Source organism: Macaca nemestrina, chromosome 3 (assembly GCF_043159975.1).
Source record: "Macaca nemestrina isolate mMacNem1 chromosome 3, mMacNem.hap1, whole genome shotgun sequence".
Lineage (NCBI taxonomy): Eukaryota > Metazoa > Chordata > Mammalia > Primates > Cercopithecidae > Macaca > Macaca nemestrina.
In genome coordinates, this window is record NC_092127.1 from 39,680,820 (window position 1) to 39,694,379 (window position 13,560).

A 13,560-nucleotide genomic window follows, 5' to 3' on the forward strand; every position below is an offset into this window, starting at 1 on the left:
TGAGATAATTTATGGGTGGCTCTTACAACACCTCCAGTCATTCTTCAAAGATTTAAATTTCACAAATGGAATACTCAAACTGATAAATATATCATTTTATTTTGGTAAATTGCATTATCTTTTTGTGTGACATGGTTTGGCTGTGTCTCCACCCAAATCTCATGCTGAATTGTAATCTCTATAATCCCCACCTGTTGAGGGAGGGACCTGGTGCGAGGTGTTTGAATCATGGGTTAGGTTTCTCCCATGCTGTTCCTGTGATAGTAAGTGAGTTCTCAGGAGATCTGATGGTTTTATAAGGCAGTTTTCCCTGTGATATTGTTTGGCTCTGTGTCCCCACCCAAATCTCATCTTGAATTGTACTCCCATAATTCTCACGTGTTGTGGGAGGGACCTGGTGAGAGAGAATTCAGTCACAGGGTTGGCTTCCTCCATACTGTTCTTGTGGTAAGGAATAAGACTTATGAGATCTGGTGGTTTTATCAGGGGTTTCTGCTTTTGCATCTTCCTCATTCTCTCTTTGCCTGCTGCCATCCACGTAAGACAGGATTTGCTCCTCCTTGCCTTCTGCCATGATTGTGAGGCTTCCCCAGCCACATGGAACTATAAGTCCAAATAAACCTCTTTATTTTGTAAATTGCCCAGATTCAGGTATATCTTTGTCAGCAGCATGAAAAGGGACCAATACATCCTGCTCGTGCTAGTTCTCTCTTTCCTGTGCCATGTGAAGAATGTCTTTGCTTCCCCTTCACCATCTGCCATGATTGTAAGTTTCCTGAGGCCTCCCCAGCCATGAGGAACTGTGAGTGAGTTAAACCTCTTTCTTTTATAAATTACCCAGGCTGCAGCAGTTCTTTATAGCAGTGTAAAAACAGATTAATACAATAATTGGTACAGCAGAGAGTGGGGTACTGCTATAAAGATACCCAAAAATGTGGAACTGACTTTGAAACTGAGTAACAGGTAGAGACTAGAACAGTTTGGAGTTCTCAGAAGAAGACAGGAAGATGTAGGAAAGTTTGGAACTTCCTAAAGACTTGTTGAATGGCTTTGACCAAAATGTTGATAGTGATATGGATAATGAAGTCCAGGCTGAGGTGGTCTCAGATGGAGATGAGGGACTTATTGGGAACTGGAGCAAAGGTCACTCATCATATGCCTTAGCAAAGAGATTGGTGGCATTTTGCCCCTGCCCTAGAGGTCTGTGGAACTTTGAACTTGAGAGATATGATCTGAAATTGAAACTTATGTTTAAAATGGAAGCAGAGAATAAAAGTTTGGAAAATTTGCAGCTTGACAATGTGGTAGAATAGAAAAACTCATTTTCAGGGAAGAAATTCAAGCCAGCTGCAGAAATTTGCATAAGTAATGAGGATCCAAATGTTAATCACCAAGACAATGGGGAAAATATCTCCAGGGCATGTCAGAGGTCTTCATGGTTGCCTCTCCCATCATAAGTCTGAAGGCCTATGAGGAAAAAATGGTTTTTGTGGGCTTGGCCCAGGGACTTGCTGCTTTGTGCAGTCTTGAGACTTGGTGCCTGGCATCTCAGCTGTGGCTAAAAGGGGCCAATGTACAGCTTAGGCCATTACTTCAGAGGGTGCAAGCCCCAACCCTTGTCAGCTTCCATGTGGTGTTGTGCCTGTGGGTGTGAAGAAGAGAAGACCTGAGGTTTGGGAACCTCCACCTAGATTTCAAAGGATGTATGGAAATGCCCGGATGTCCAGGCAGAGGTCTACTGCAGGGGCAGGGCCCTCATGGAGAACCTCTGCTAGGGCAGGGCTGAAGGGAAAATGTGGGGTTGGAGCCCCCACACAGAGTTTCTACTGGGCACTGCCTAGTGAAGCTGTGAGAAAAGGGTCACCGTCTTCCATACCCCAGAATGGTAGATCCACTGACAGCTTGCACTGTGTGCCTGGAAAAGCCACAGAAACATGCCAGCTGTGAAAGTGGCCAGGGAAGGGGTGCGGGGCTGTTACCTTCAAAGCCACAGGGGTGGAGCTGCCCAAGGCTGTGGAAGCCAGCCCTTTGCATCAGTGTGCCCTTGATGTGAGACATGGAGTCAAAGGAGATTATTTTGGAGCTCTAAGATTTAATGACTGCCCTGCTGGATTTTGGACTTGCATGGGGCCTGTAGCCCCTTTGTTTTGGCCAATTTCTCCCATTTGGAATAAGCACATTTATCCAATGCCTGCAAACCCCATTGTATCTTGGAAGTAACTAATTTACTTTTGATATTACAGGCTCCTAGGTGGGAGGGACTTGCTTTGTCTCAGATGCAACTTTGGACTCGAACTTTTGGGTTAATGCTGGAATGAGTTAAGACTTTGGGGGGACTGCTGGGAAGGCATGATTGTGTTTTGAAATGTATAAAGGATATGAGATTTGGGAGGGGCCAGGGATGGAATGATATGGTTTGGCTGTGTCCCCACTCAAATCTCATCCTGAATTGTAATCCCCAGATGTTGAGGGAGAGACCTGGTGGGAGGTGATTGGATCATGGAAGCGGTTTCTCCCATGCTGTTCTCATGATAGTGATTGAGTTCTCAAGAGATCTGACGGTTTTATAAGGCAGTTTTCCCTGCTCTTGCTAACTCTCTCTTTCCTGTCACAATGTGAAGAAGGTCTTCGCTTCCCCTTCACCTTCCGCCATGATTGTAAGTTTCCTGAGGCCTCCCCAGCCCAGGAGAATTGTGAGTCAATTAAGCCTTTTTTCTTTATAAATTACCCAGTTTCAGGCAGTTCTTTGTAGCAGTGTGAACACCGACTAATACATTATGTATTTCAGTTTTGAGGATATCTTTAATGACATGAAGTTGTCAGCATGTTTTCTAAGAATGAGAAACTTAAAAGCAGTTTCTCTCAAGAATTAGAGGGACTTCACTTGAAAGTCAGAAAAAAAAAATACTTTAAAAAGCGGCACATTTATTATGTGCCAGGAACTCTTCCAAGCTTTGCAGGGATCGGTGAATTTATTTCTCACACTAGCTCTAAGTTGTAGTGTTATTATTACCCCTGTTTTTATAGTTAAAGAAACTGAGGTACAGAAAAGTTAAGTATCATGTACAAGATAATATCCCCAACGTCTGGACATATGTTTTCAATTCAGTTTCACAAGCCTGGGGGTGCTATATCAACTGTGCTCGTACCAAAGTCACATGAAGTGAGACTGTAATTGAATAAGGCACTTAAGTAGTACCTCTACATAGAGGCCACTCTCAATGAAATTCTGACTTTTTTCTCTCTTAAGGTGGAAGCCCTTGCAAAACTTAACCTTAATAGCTAATCAACAGTTTTCCCTCAACATTGACACTGAATTTAACAAGTTGTTTATCAAGGAGCTTTTGGAGTCAAGTATCAGAAATTTCCATAGTACCTGGAATATCCTATTTGTTAAAAAATCAGATTACAGTTTCTAGAATTCCAAGAATTACATCTAATGTTGCTTGTGATATTAACATGGTAACAGCAGAAAGTGAACTTACAGAAAGTTTTTATTTCAATACAGTGATAAAGGAAAAATATATTTCTTAGGCAACTATAAAAATGACCCTGGTCATCATCCTACTGAAGATAGAACATGGAAAACCCATGATGTTCTTTATAAAAAAAGAAAAGCTTCCAAGCTTCTAGGATTATTTGGTTTCTAACATTTTCTTCTTCTTCTTCTTCAAAATGTGTCATTTTTGTCACACGTTCTAGAAAGACACTCTGTGGTGTTGGGCTTCCAGTAGAAGGGCATTGTTCATAATCTCAAGTTAGTATTGATTTCTGAGTCAGAAATGGTACATTATGATGAGCATGAACCTGTTTCTTATTACTGCTGCTCTCCCAGCAGAGATAGAGAAGCACTAAGGCACAAAATATGAGACGCACTGAGTTCTCAATTGCTTCCTAATCAAAACCAGTATCATCCATAGAGCAGAAAGCCAACAAAGAAATCCTTGCCGTTATCAGCAGGGCCAAGAAGTTCTACAATCACTTCTGTATTCACGCTTTTAATTTTGTATTGATCACATGCCTCTTTGGTGATCCTTTTATAAGGATAATCCCATGCCCTACATTAGGTCACTGTGTAAGGAGCTCTGGAGTCTTTTGTTAAGTACATACGTACTTGAGCTTGTTTATGAGCAGGAGAGAATTACTTTAAATACTGATGTCCTAATCCTTTGCCATAAGTGAACTTGGATTGTGCTTTACTGCACTGGCTGGGAATTCTGACATTTTATAACTGCCCTGACTCACTTTGTACAGATGACTAAATAGATGACGGTAGGTTTTTCAGATCATCTCTACCTTACAATGAATATGGATGGGGTGCCTGAAAAATCTAAATAACCGAATGTATAAGTTATCTGCTCCAAATAGATGCCTTGTGTGGGAAAATTACATTGTTTCTCAGTGCCTGTGAGGGTTCAATAACTGTTGACTAAGTGTTTCTAAGAGGGGATCTTCACATTACCTTAGCATATCATAAGATGTATATCAAGACATTATTTCCAAGAAAGCATTGGCTAGAATCTACATCTGGTAGCCTGGCTTTGAGTCAGATTTTAAAATGGATGGTAAACCAATGTAGCTTATCTATTTAATAAATATTTATCGAGTACACAGTATATGCCAGGATACTTAATATAAGTCATCAATGTATTAATTTTAAGTAGTAACAGACCAAAGCCTTTTGATTATTGCAGGGAAAGGGCTTTACTGAATTTTGATATATTCCTAATTAAAAATACATAAAATACTGCTAGTTTCATCTCAAACCTATGAAATAAAACTGAATAGCTTTGAGGTAGGCAGGTCAGATATTTTGTTTCTTATTCTTTATATTTTATCTCAGTTTAATCATCCTCAAGCAAATAGTCATAAACGCATAGCATGGATTCTTAAAGTAGGTCTTAAATTGAACTTATTAGGTCTTTTTTGTTTTGTTCAGCATTTCCCCATAAGTTCACTAATAGAATCTAGTATGACCATCCTGGGTTTAAATTCTGGCTCTGTCACCTAAGCTGGGGCAACCACTTAAACTTCCTGAGCCTTGGTTTCTTCATCTATGAAACGGTTAAAAATAAGTTTATTACTCTTAGGCCGCAAGTAATGTACAAAAGTTGTTGGGAATTTATTAAAATAACAGGCAACTTTTTAACTGGGTCTTAAAAGATGATAAAATTTTTAAAAATGTACTAATACACACACATGTAAACACACACACACACACAAAGGTGATCAGGCTTTCTGACAGGCTTTCTCTAGGTAAAGAAGAAGGAGAAGAACATTCAGGTGGAGGAAATGTCACATGTTATGTAAGAGGAGAGTATAATATTTAAAACTATAGGCTTGACATGGTGGCTCAAGGCTGTAATCCCGGCACTTTGGGAGGCTGAGGCAGGTGGATTACCTGAGGTCAGAAGCTCAAGACCAGTCTGGCCAACATGGCAAAATGCCGTCTCTACCAAAAATACAAAAATTAGCCAGGCACAGTGGCGTGCACCTGTAATCCCAGCTACTTGGGAGGCTGAGGCAGGAGAATTGCTTGAACCCGGGAGGCGGAGGTTGCAGTGAGCCGAGATGGTGCCACTGCACTCCAGCCTGGGTGACAGAGTGGACTCCATCTCAAAACAAAAACAAAAACAAAAAACCTGTACTTTAGGGGTCAACTGATGACCCCTAATTTGGATTACACACACCTAAGGGGCATGCACACTGCCATTTAGTCACAAGGCTATACTCGAAGGGTATAGAGAAAAAGCTTTAGCTATTTTTGTCTCTCTTCATTACTATAGGCTTAAAATACATATGTATTATAATATTAGTTTCATGCTAGTAATACCGACTTTCATTGGTGAAAGTAGTGGCTAGGTAATTAGTCACTAATTAGCCATTCAAGATATTGGAAATGGGCTTTCAGTAGTTATATTAGTGGTGCTCAAGGTATGTAGTTTGGCGAATATATTTTTGAGACACTCCTATCTTGCATGATTAGGTATAGAAATTTAGCAAAGTCTCTATCTCTACTCTTAAGAATGGCATATCAGATGTAACCCTCAATCAGTTCTGCGTGTAAGCGCTTATTCTCTGATTCTTGGTTGCCAGAATTGGAGTAAATACAGTATATTTAGTATGCACAATATAGTCAGTTAGCTGAATCCTGCTACCAGAATGTTGTCTCATTTGCCTCCGGTGAGGTATTATGGACAAAAAGCTCAAACTGCACTGAAGTTCAAGTTAAATATGCTGTTTCACTCTTGTGTCTGCTTGCTAATTAATGTCTGTTGTGGAAGAATTTGGTATGAGACTTACTTTAATCATAACCAAGAAGCCAGGTTGTTGGGTAGTAGGTAACTCTCACCTACTTCAAATGTTTTCTGGGGCTATCATTAGCTACCAAAAAGCACCAGACTAGGTTAGCCTGGGTCTAATGTGAATGAGCTTGGAGCCAACTAAAACGCACAGAGCATGAGCTCTCAGGGAACAGCCAGCAGTTTAGGATGCTTGGAGTCTGGGAACATTGAGTGCAGGGAGAAAGGTAGTACGAAATCAATTTAGAAAATAAGTTTGGGGCCACCTGGTGGAAGAGATGTGTGTTTCAGTCTAATAAGAGTATTCACAAAGCAAGGAGTCAGGATTTTTAGAAGGTGAGTTCCATACTTCAGACTTGCTCTCTGGCTGCCATGTGGTGGGAGAGAGCTCAGTTAGACCAGAGGTTAGTAAACGATGACCTGCGGGACAAACCTTGCCTGCTGCCTGTTGTGGTACAGCCAGTGAACTAAGAATGGCACTTGCATTTTTAAGTGGGGGGATTAAAAAAGAAGAAAACTATTTCATGCCATGTAAAAATTGTATGAAGTTCAATCTCTATGTCCATATATTAAGTCTTGTTGTTGGATTACAGCCATACCCATTCCCTGTCCATTGCTGCTTTAGCTCTGCAGCCAGAGAGTTGAATAATCACAGGAACAAGATGGCTCTCAAAACCTAAAATGTTTGCTCTCTGGCCCTTTACAGGAAAAGGTCACCAGTCCTTCAGTTAGACTAGGATTGCCATAGCCCATCTGAGAAGCGAGAGAACAGGTAGTGAAGGAGTGGTGCAGGGACTTTCCTGGGTACAATTATTTAATATAAGAACTTAGATTGAATTTTGGTGGTGAGGGAGTGCCTGATGACTCCTCATCTTCCTCCTTTGTCTTGTGATGCTATAAAATGAGGAAGCATATTTGGGAGAAGAAATAATTTGGTGAGATAGGAGAGGTAGACATTAATTTGGTTGAGCTTATTGAATATGAGCTACCTGTGGAAAATCTAAGTAGAGGAATCTCATATGTATGTCTTGAGGGATGTTGAGACTGGAGAATTGAGGTTTATTCATTTAAGGCCCTGTTTGAAAGTCAGATCTTTTAAGGTTAGGCAGAGGAAGACAAGCCAGAGAAGGAAGAGAACTGGAGGAGAACACTGTTTTAAATAGAAATCAAAGATTAAGAGCTCTTGCTTCAAGAAAGGAATGACTAATAGTGTCAAATGCTGCAGAGTTCAAATGAGCTGAATATAGAAATGGATTTATTACACTCAGCAATTGGCCGGTTATTGGCAGGATTAAGCAGTTTTGCTAAAGTTGAGGATTGCCTGCTTAGCAATTCCACTTGATCTCATAGCTACCTCAAGTCAACATATTCTAATTGGAACTCATTGCTTTTCTGATTCTGACACCCCACCACTGAAATCAGTGTTTCCTTTCTTAGGGATGACACTGTCATTTATCCAACTGTCAAGCCAGAAACCTGGGGGTCAGACTGGACATGTGGTTATCCTTCACCCCAGATAACTGATCAATTACTAAGTCACATTAATTCTATTTCCTTAATATGTCTTCAACATGCCCAGGACTCTATTTCCACTGTCATCCCTAGAATGCAGTTATAGAGTCTCTCTGCTGGACTCCTATACCAGTGTCTTAATTGTTCTTTCCCATCTGTCCTCCTCTCTCCTAATTTATTCTCTACTTATGGCCAGAGAGATCCTTTTTTTTTTTCCAAATGGAGTTTTGCTCTTGTCACCCAGCCTGGAGTGCAATGGCACAATCTTGGCTCACTGCAACCTCCGCCTCCTGAATTCAAGTGATTTTTCTGCCTCAGCCTCCCAAATAGCTGAGATTATAGGCACATGCCACCATGCCTGGCTAATTTTGTATTTTTAGGAGAGACAGGGTTTCACCATGTTGATCAGGCTGCTCTCAAACTCCTGACCTCAAGTGATCCACCCACCTTAGCCTCCTCAAGCGTTGGGATTACAGGCATGAGCCACTGTGCCCAGCCAAGAGATCCTTTTAAAAGCAGTGCGATCAAGTCCTATCCCTGCTTAAAGCCCTTTTCCTACCACCCTAAAAGTAAAGAACAAATCCTCAGTTTGGCTCACTGGGTGTCCCACTAACATCATTTTGTACCATTTCCCCCTGAGTCTCTACAGTAAAGTCACACCAGCCCTCTTCCAGTTCCTTGAAAACACATTTCCTTCTACTTCAGGGACTTCCCATCCATTAATCATTTAGCTTGGAACATTTCCCCCACTTCCCCTTTATGTAGTTAATACTTTGGAACTCTTTGCCTGTTAGTTTCTGCCACACCGTCTGCAGGGAATCCTCCAATTTCCCAGTCTAGCTTTGTCTTCTTATGCACTATCACAGCTCTGGAGTTCTTTTCTACTGAGAAGCAAAGGTATTGTCTAGCATCTGTTTTCTCTTCTTGAAATCAGGAGCTATGTCACCCAACTCACCTCTGTGGCTCCAGTACCAGGGTCAAGCAGTGCCTTTTCACTCAATGATTCCTTGTGGAATGGATGCATAGTAAGAATGCAGAAATGGAGAGTTCCATACATTTTGGTCCCATCAATTTTCTATAAGTTTGGATTCCAAAGGGAAGGAGAACAACTTAATAACAGCAAAAGTAGATTCAAAATAGCAAATAAATTCAAAATAAAGGTTTTGTTGTTGTTGTTTTGCTTTTTACAGATAGGGAAGACTTGAATCTATTCCAGAGTAAAGGAATTCAAAAGGAAGAGAAGTGACGTTCTGAGAGAGACGGAGCGAGGGGTAACTGGAGAAGCGGGGAGGGGAGGGAATGTAGAGGTCAGCTGGAAGGGAAGGGGGAGAGAGCTGCCTCCTGATGCTTAGGGAAGTGCATAAGAATTAGGGTCACAATGGATAACTGAACATATTATGAAGACATTTGGAAGCAATTAATATTTGGGCTCAGTTTTCTCTTAGAAGTGGGAAGCTGTTATGGATTGAATTGTGATCCCCAAAATGATTTGTTAAAAGTCTAAACCTCTGGTAACTATGAATGTGACCTAATTTAGACATAGGGTCTTCATAGGTGTAACTAAGTTATGGCTCCTAGTTTAGCTTGGATTAGATGAGATCTAATCCAATACAACCAATGCCCTTATAAAAAGAGGAAAATGCCATGTGATGACAGAGGCAGGGACTGGAGTCAGGCAGCTGGAAGCCAAGGAATGCCAAAGATTTCCGGCCACCACCAGGAGCGAGGAAGAGGTAAGACAGGATTCCACGCAGTCTCCCAGGGAGCATGCCTGTGGCCATCTTATTCTCAGACTTCCAGCCTCTAGAACCACGAGAGAATAAAGTTCTGTTGTTTTAAGCCATCCAGTTTAAGCTACCTTGTTATAGCAGCCCTAATAATCGAGTACAGATTTATGACCATTTCTTCGAGTGGCATGGAGCATAGTGTTGGCTTGAGGACAATGATGAAGGTACAGAAAAGCCACTGTGGGAAAAGACAGAGGGAGTGGATTTAAATCTAGCTGAATATTTCCTGAGTCTTTAAAGCCATGATAGGGTGATGAAATAAGAAACAGAAATTTAAAAGACCATGTGGAACAATGGAAAGCAACCAGGTAAATATTATTGTTAAAGTATGAAATTTAGCTGTACCGGTTGGGCACGGTGGCTCACGCCTGTAATCCCAGCACTTTGGGAGGCTGAGGTGAGTGGATTACCTGAGGTCAGGAGTTCAAGACCAGCCTGGTCAACAGGGTGGAACCCGTCTTTACTAAAAGTACAAAAATTAGCTGGGTGTGGTGGCACATGCCTGTAATCGCAGCTACTGGGGAGGCTGAGGCAGGAAAATTGCTTGAACCTGGGAGGCGGAGGTTGCAGTGAGCCAAGATCACACCACTGCACTCCAGCCTGGGAGAAGAATTGAGATTCCGTCTTAAAAAAAAAAAAAAATTAGCTATACCCTGTCAGCCAAGTCTAAAAATACATAATGTGGACACTTCTCTTTATTTTTAAGAAAGAAGTATAATGATTCTTAAAAAAAACAAATATTTTCTTGGTGTTGGTTTCTTATTTGAAGAACTGAGAATAACATAGTAGCAACAGATTTTATACAAAATGTAGATTCAACTCTTTTAAGCATACTTTGTGTCAGACCTCTATGTTATCTCATTTACTTTAATCATTACTTAATGTAGGTATTTTGTTCTCTTATTAATCTGAGAGCTGAATTTTAAAGATATCACCCAGGCAGCATGAGGATATTGCTGACTCTGAAATAAAAGGTCTCTGAACTCCCTTTAATTTCTTCAGTTCCTCTTTCTACCATATAAGGTTGCAGGAGTGTTTTTCACGTAGGTATTTCTTAAAGGAATTGCTAAATGCATAACAATAAAATGTAAATTCAGTGAAGATAGGTTTTCAGTGGCTTAAGTCTATGTAGTCCAAGTACATAGCTCTCTGGAGATCTATTTTGATAAAGAAGACAGTTTAGAATACCTAAAGAGAGGAATGGATAAGCCATCTTGCTCAAAAACCACTTCTCCCTGTTGTATTTTGACAGAATCCATGGAGCAGTCTGTTCAAATTAAATTCTGGCAAGAATCCTAGAGTGCAAATATCTGGCATTATTGCTTGAAAGGAGACTCACATGGTTCTGATATCAGAATGCACTAGGCCAGTTTAACTTTCTATTGAAGTTGAAAGCCTGACTTGTGTTCTTGCTTGGATCGAGGGTCATTGCACCTCTATGTCCTAATTAAAAATTTAGTGAGTGAATAAATTAATTTAAAAATTCTATATTAGCAATATAAGCTCAGAAATCATACAACGGATGCTATGTTGTGGCTATTTAGAGCAGCATAAATGTTCCTAGCCTTGTTGCTATTGAACATTTCTAATTTCATTGCCTGATCTGAAGGTCAAGGGCATGAACTTGATGGAAAAAAATCCTCCTTTGGGGAATCATTAGAGGAAGTTTGCCCCAGTTCACCACCAGTGATCACAGAGGAGGGGGTCCAAATGGTGCACAAAGCATACTTGCCCTTCAGTGACCCTCAAAGCACCCTGTGGCTCCATGTGTCTTTGACCAAGTTTATAGCCTCCCATTGCCCTTTGTGGCTATTGTGAAGCACCCGGGGGAGAAAGATGATCTCAGGTAGCCAGGACCCAAACTGTGCAAAATTGTCAAGATCACAATCAACAGTGCTGATTATTTACATGCAGCACCAACCACATGATCTTTATCTGTGGGATCAGGAACCACATCGACATATATCATCTAGTGCTGCCTTTTGAATCGCAGCTCCTGAGCATTAAGATGGAAAGTAACAGGAACCCCATAGGGCTATGGATTGTATAGCAACATATTCTTTTTCCAGAGATCTGTAAAGTACTGTTGGGTATGCCTAACATCTGATTAAATCAGAATATCTAATGAATTATTAAAATAAAAAACACCCCATGCAGGCTTCTTGATGACTCTGAAAACTACTCAGCTACAATATAAATATCTTCTGCATACTTACAATGCTTTAATAGCCAAAATCATGCTACCAACTATGCTTTCACCATAAGTCTTTTATAATAGTAATGAATTATATTTGACTTTTAAAAGAAAGAGCTTTGACATTTATTTTACAAATTCATGTAACTTTTTTGGTTTCTCTCTCTTTTGTTTTTGGTGCTTATAGGGGAGCATGGATTAATGGGACGGAGGTAGGAGTCTGGGATATTCCACTGATACATTGTCCTAAAATGCCAAATATATTTATTTACTCAAATGAAATTCTTGAGATGGAATAAAGAGTAGGCAGGAGAGAATGAAAAAAAGTGAGAATGTGATACATTTCTATCTGAATCAAATAAAAGGACATGCCCATTTTACAATGGGTATTATGTAAATGAAACAACACAATAATTGTTAATTAACAAACAGTATTGCAAACAGCCACGAAAAGATTGAATTCTTTAAACAAGATTGTTGTTATTGAAATCAGTAGAAGCTATCATAAAGAAAGTTGAACAACAATTTGGTGAAAACTAGTTAGCTTTTCTGTTAACAACATGAAAAATTTGTAAAAGAGATGTAGTTCGGTAACCATTTAAGGTAAATTTGTTACATTTTCCACAATGAGAAGTAAGGAAAATCATTAAAGAAAAATATCAAAGATAGACAAATTTTTTGGTGTAACCTATTGTGAAAAAAATTTAATTCAGAGTACATAGCCTTTTGACCTTTATTCCCCTGACTGGGTTAAAAAAATATGAGCAGGCTAGACTGTCCAGCTGATGACTTGGGGAAGGAATGCTGTTATTTTTAACTAGGCAAATACTTACAGAGTCATCTGTTTTGAACAAAGAAGACTGATAGTCCTGTTCTGCATTTTCCCTGTGTCTGGAGTCTGAACTTGGCTGACTCCAAATTAGGAAGAAACACCCCTGACTTCAATACAACTTTACAATCAGTTAAGAACCTCTGTTGGCTATAACATTTAAGTTTTCACTTACATTTTTTCACTTAAATTCTATTATTAAGACATTGACATATTTTTAAGAACAAATGAAGGCGTAAGACCGCAAAGAGGTGTCTGATGAAACTCATACTCCTAGTAAGTATTTTCAGTAAACCATTAAATGATGTCAGAAATGCCACTTCCAGAAGTCTGAAAATGAACAAACACCTAGCTCTGCAGAAAGAACTAACTACCCTGCATTAACTGTTGGCATTTGGAAGAATGCTGTAAAAAAATCAGTTGTTATGAAAGTTTATTGCTCATTTCTGATTGTTTATGTTTTATTTGGAGGCTCTATAACTTGAAGCAGTAGGTTCAGCAAAGAGAAAAAAATACTATTTTTTTTTAGATACTTCATACTTAGAGTCTAAATTTATACAAATATGGGCTACAATTTTTAGCTTAAAATTGTTAGGAAGTCCTATTTAGTTTATTTCTCCAAATTTAGGTCTGCGGAGGCTGGGTTACATTCTGATGAGACTCACTCTACTTCTGATTGCTCCTTTTCCTAGGACATGGCCCACCTGGGCTTTAATTCAGAGTGTGGTAAGTTTTTGTTTCCTCCACTCAGAGAGAGACAGTAAGAATGTCAGCTCTGCTGATCAGAGACTTTAGACTTAGGTTTTTAAGTTCTTGCCTCATGCAACTTCAGGATTCGTGAAGTCTTGGATGGTAAACTGGCCACGTGTTTGAGGCCCCCAAAGTTTCCGGTCTTATCGTTCCAACCTTGTAGCAACTGCCAATAGTTTGCCATTT